Below are 6,386 nucleotides of genomic sequence, written 5' to 3'. Positions count from 1 at the left end.
GATTTCCTATCATCAACATGTGATAATTCAGGTTTTACTAGTAATGATTAGGTTATTAACATATATATTTATTTATGTTTCTAAGTTATGATCCATAATTTGAAATTAAACTCTTCACATAGACTTATGAATATTTTACTCATATCTGGATATTTCACGTATATTCCCAAATGATTTTAAAATTATGCAAATTTGCACGGGTTTTAAGTTAGTATTGTTATATTTGGTTTTTATTAGTTTTTAGTTTATAAGAGAAAATTGAATAAAATTATCAATATTTGCATAGATAACAGATTTGCAACATGTTTATTAACTGGACATTTAGAAAGTATTTAGCTCAAGGTATTTGTAAATATATAAATGTTTTACTTGTTGACAATATAACGTGTTAGAGTTACATTAGTTATAGAAATTAAATCGATGGATTATTATCTGTTAAATAAAGCACGCACCAAGGACCAAAAGTATATAGATATATAGCTTTAAGGATCTAATGTTTGAGTATTAAACACTAAGGACTGTTGTATTTTAAAATGTTTGGTAAGTAAACGAGTGTCGTTGCACTACTAGAGGGTAAAATCCACAACAAGGTATATACCAATTGTCTAATAGAAAGTTATCTAAGTTAAACAAAATAGAAATAGGTTCTAAAACTAAGCAAATCTAAGAACGTACAACAAACAATGAACAAGCAATTGAGGTTCAAATTTAAGAATCAAATAGACTAAGGATTGTAGTTTCGATGATACATGGTGATTAAGCTCGTAAAGATAACTTGATCACCCTATTAATATCCTAAGGTAAGACACTAGCCCAAAAGTACGTTGACATACTATTTTAGGTTGTGGTAGCCCTTCTCTTACATTCAACTTCATTTTCCTAAAGAACAAGTCAAAATCGTGAGTGATAAATATGGTAACTGTTCGTGGTTATCAACTATTTATTCCCTTGAAGAGCTCCAAAACTTTGATTGAAAGTGTCTTAAGTTGCGTTTTCACCTTTTCATGGCAGAATCGAGTACCAAATGTGTTTGATTGATGTGTGAAACGGGTCGTATGTCTAACTTCCACTAGTGGCATTAACTAGTCCAATACAATTCTCCTACCACCTATAATATTCAATCACAGTCAATCCAATCAAATCCACGATATCAATTTGACAACTAATGCTGACAAATAAATCAATTTACTTGTTAAATTATCAAGCTCACAATCAATGGAAAGGAGACAACTCATATTTGATTTACCTATATGCATTCTGACATGATCCCTATTTAACTCCCCCGAAATCTCAATCGGCTCGTATGATTCGAGTACAACCTATTTGACATGTCGAACAAATCAAGAATACCTAGAATAGTGAAATTATTACTTAAATATAAAATAATCTTTTTTTTTTGTTAAATACTGAATACAACACATTGCTTTGTAGGACAATGTATGAGTAAGACCACCACAACACTAAGAAGCCTAATGGCAAACACTTGTATTCATTTAACTTAAATTTCATTTTGTGAACTAACATATTATAATGATGAGAGACGGGGCGTGTCAATAGCTTCATCATCAATATAAAATATCAAATTGTTAAAATAAAAAGTACAAGTTACATTAATAAAAATGTTTTAATTTGAGTTTTTCTAATTATAAGATGGTATAACAGGAGATTTATAGGTATGAGACAATATTGTTGACTAATCAAACTACCAGTTAATAGATTATACCTTCAAATGTAGAATACCATTATACAACTAGTTCATGTGTTGAGTTATATCAATTATATGCTAAGCAATATTCGAACGTCTTTGCGCTATGTCATAAAACTCATAATGTAAACCCCCGCGAATATACAATAAAGTAAACAAGCAACATACAAGCGAAATATGTGGGGTTTTTAAAACTTTTAAATAAGATAAGCCGGGAGTCACCACAATGAAACCAAAGTGAAAACATGTTTAAAGTCAAACAAACAAAATAAAAACTAAAACCGTAAATAAAACAAAGAATCATAATTCGTCCCAAAGTAACACAATTCCGAAACTAAGTGTCCAAGCTAAACGGTCGCACATATTAACGCTCGCTAGCTCACTCATGACCATGCCCAACAAATCATCGACCTTCCACCTGTTCATTCAGTAAAAATGAATTGATATAGTCACTGAAAAGTAACTCAAATGTCCTCACAGCCATATTACACCATACATAAACAATAAAGTAAAAAACAAGGAAACATATCTACATATGAAGCATGTGAGTGTAAATAGCAATATAAGTAATGCTGATTAACATAACCATATCAATATGCCCTCACTCCAGTATCTGAAAAATTTAACTCACCACCACAAAGGCAACCATTAACAACAATATGTGACAAGGTGTCAAACCTAAAAGACAACCAATCCAATCTCGACGTGATCCACGACATTTGGGCAACAAGAACATGAGATAAAGGACAAGACAACGAATCACAAAACACAAGTCAAGGTTGGACTCTCATAAAAGACATGTATAAAACGAACACAACTAAACAAATAACGGTCAACCTTACGGTATGAATACAATTGGGGTTGTTTGGTTACCCAACATAAAACACATGAATTGCAATTCATGTGATTTGTAAAATTGGTGGGTTGTTTGTTTGACCTAAATCACATGAATTGAAGTTTCATAGGAACTCTAATTCCTCCATGATGGGGGAAACTGCTTACCTAGGCGGGCTAGGCCCCCCTAGGTAAGTGGGAATTCTTATGGAATTCACTTCCCACATTCCAACCAAACCCTTTTTTTCCATTTCACATGAATTGCAAAATCATGTGAATTGTAACTCCCTTGGAACTTTAATTCCTCTAGCGAACCGAACGACAGATTACGTCCCAAGTCTAAACCTGGTAGTAGACTGACTTCTTGGATGTACGTTTCCCGATTCGACAAACGATTAAGTATCGCATCCGAGACTCGTTATCTGACTCATAATCCGCACCAATGGCTGCGTAACTTCTAACCCGGCCACATGACACATGCCTGCACCAATGGTATGAAAAAGTGACGGAAAAATAAGTCAAATTAGCGAGTCAATGCACAATGACACCGCCTCGCACAAGTACAAACGACCCAAGTCGATCACGTGACATACATTCCGCACCATGACCAAGTAAACTCTAATCTGACCGCGTGACATATAGTCCGCACCAAAGCCCGAAAAGAAATGAAAGAGCAACCACAAATAATCATCACCACACACGAGTACAACATTTGACGGTCGGGTTAATTAACGACAAACGTTCACCTCCCAACAACTACGTCATTAGGGATGATAATGGGTCCAGCACCCTGCTCAAATCCATCGGACCAGACCCTAATAGGTAAAATACAAATCTCATTTTTATGGACTAGTGAATCTAGATCGGGTGGGCCTAGTAAAATTTACATGTATCTCGGTTTGAGTTTGGGTGGGAACCCACAACCGCCTTACCCATGGATCCATATGTTTTTTTAAAATATATAAGAATATGTAAAATTTATATTAATCATGTTTTCTTATATTTTATTCAACTCTCATCATTTTTCTTATTTCGTAGGTCATTAACGAATTTAAAACATAATTTAAATATTCGAGAAAGGATAGCTATTTCATCCACAAATAACATTATACCTCCAGTGGTACAATAACATCATACAACAAGTTATATCTTATCGAGTTTATGTGTAATTTTTTTGAGCATTCTTAAAGTTGATTTTTTTTTTATGTTTAAGTGAGTGAGTTCAGAAATTTTATGGTATATCTCGACTTCTTTAAAACAAAACTCGAAAACTTTATTATATAACTCGGGTTCTAGATCATACAATTGGGTACAACTGGTTGTAGGATCTATTAACTGTATTTCATCATCCAAGTAATAACTTATGCTGTAATTTGTTATCTTTTTATGGGCGAAAAGTACATATATTAAATTAAGATTCGAAAGAGTTCAAATACATCACGAGGGTTGGTCAAGGGGTTATGGCGCGCTAGCCAAAACAAAGTCAAGCACACAATAATCGATAACAAAGAAGGGCGTAATCCATGGTAAAACAACCATTACATGAACTATTATCAATTCATCATTGGTTAAAAGTTAGTAACTGCTTCTGCAACTTTATTTGCCGATCTCTTCTCAAATACAATCTTTAAAGAGGCGAGTCCTTTAATTATTCCTGACACTCAAGGAAGATGTTGTCATAAGGACCGCAAAAGGGATCCCTCAAAATGGCATTAAGAGCATTAATATAATCTGAGACGATCAAATACTTATTCGTAGACTGATTTGCGAAACGCAACTCTTCCCTTATAGCGAGCACCTCACATGTGGATCATCCCCGAACCCAAGAGCCGGCACTGTTCCTAACATCACACCCAACCAAGACAAACATGATTCAATAATCATTTAAAAATGCAATACTCCGTTCATTATTCAAATCCCAATAAATTGAACAAGACACAGAAAAGATACATAAACCAAGTGTCATATATAATTCCAAGCATGTGATAATACATCACACACATGACCATCATAACAAAAGTTTAGAAGCATAAGTATCAAAACAGTGCAAGAGAACAAGACTACATATCACCTTGCGAAACTTCGAGTTTTACAAGGTCTTATCGAGTTTGACACGATGAGATTGGCACGCTTCACGTGTTACTGACTTATTTTGGCACGTTCAAATGGAGTTTGGCACGGTCAGACTTGGTTTCGCAAGGTCAGCTTATATCTCACGTGATTTGTGTAGAACTCCTACAAAAACGCTAATACAAACATGTATACATCCAACATGAACTCATAGATCATATGAATGAATCAATAATCAACTACCAAGGATCCAAGAGCAAGATTCAACACGAACTATCCAACTTTACCCATAGTCGCTCCGGTATCAATGTTGGGCACAAATCATGAATTTTACATAAAACTCATCATCTAAAAATTTTCAAAGGTTTATAACTAAGTCAATACAAGTTACTCATCTTTTTTTATCCATATTAAACTCCAATAACATTGTTGGGCAAACAAACAACAATACCATATCCAACATATTTGAACCCCATGATACCAACATACAAACATGGATTCAAGATGGATAAATGGCATAACGTACTCAATTTTACTCAAAACAAAAAACCATACACAAAGTGATAAACTTCACTTACAACATATACACGAATGTAATATCGAGTATTCTATCACTGTTACCATTAGTCTTTTCAAATGTCATCCATAACGCTAAGAATCATCCTCCGGTTCATCTAGATTAGAACCTAAAACGGTACGTACTAGAAAGAAACACCCTCAAAACATCATTTCCCATAAGATGATATTTCCATAAAAGAGCATTACATGCAAATATGCTTACACAGATAAAGGGAATGATGAGAGAAGAACGAGGATGCAAGAATCATCGAGATTGATTGAGAAACAAACAAGTTATGCTTATCTATGAAATCTTAGAATCCAAAGCAAGAATTGAGAGTTGTTGCCTATCTTTGGATTAGATTTTGAAGTCCACTTACTGCATCGAGTAGGGCAGAGTATGGATCGAGTATCCGATCCAAAGTGCTAGTTCGGATCGGATATTCATACTAGAAATCTTGAAGTTAGATATCCAATATCCAAACCAAATGTTTCGGATATCCAAAGTAATCGGATATCCATACTTTTGAATTTACTTTAAAATTAAGTTTGAAACACGATTATATTCATAGTCTTACATGATTTCTTTAGTATTCTTACTTCAATGTTCTCGACATAAAATTTAAGTACCACTTAGATATTTCTCTAATATTTTAAACATTAATTAAGTTGTTGTATCAAATAAAATTATATTTTCTCGAACTTATACTAGAAAATTATAGTTTCGGATCAGATCGGATATCCAAAGGTTTTAATTCTAATATCCATATCCAAACCAAAACAAAAAATTTCGGGTCAGATATCCAAACCAAACTCAACTTTCGGGTCGGAAATCCAAAACTTCGGATCAGATACAAATCGGATATATTTTTTCTCAGCCCTAGCATCGAGGTTGCCCAGACCCCACAATTAAGGCTTAAGAAATTCAAAATGTACGACGAGGTTCAGAGCCTCGTGTGACCTTACACCCATTAATATAGGGGATTGATAATGCCACAACTCTTTTTGTTAATGCCACACCAATACAAGGCAAATCTAAGAGAATGTTACTATTCACCGTCTCACAAAAACGAGTGGCATTAGTAATTTTGTTGGGGCATTATGCCTTCCCTTAATATATGAACCCTATATAGAGACCAATGTAGATAGATATTCTCCTCTCCCTTTCCTTGCTTAACACGTATGATAAAGCGATGATGTGACAAGTTTATACCATTTT

The sequence above is a fragment of the Silene latifolia genome, chromosome 5 (assembly GCF_048544455.1).
Source record: "Silene latifolia isolate original U9 population chromosome 5, ASM4854445v1, whole genome shotgun sequence".
Lineage (NCBI taxonomy): Eukaryota > Viridiplantae > Streptophyta > Magnoliopsida > Caryophyllales > Caryophyllaceae > Silene > Silene latifolia.
The sequence above is the reverse complement of the archived record's forward strand: the minus strand, read 5'-3'. Positions refer to the sequence as shown.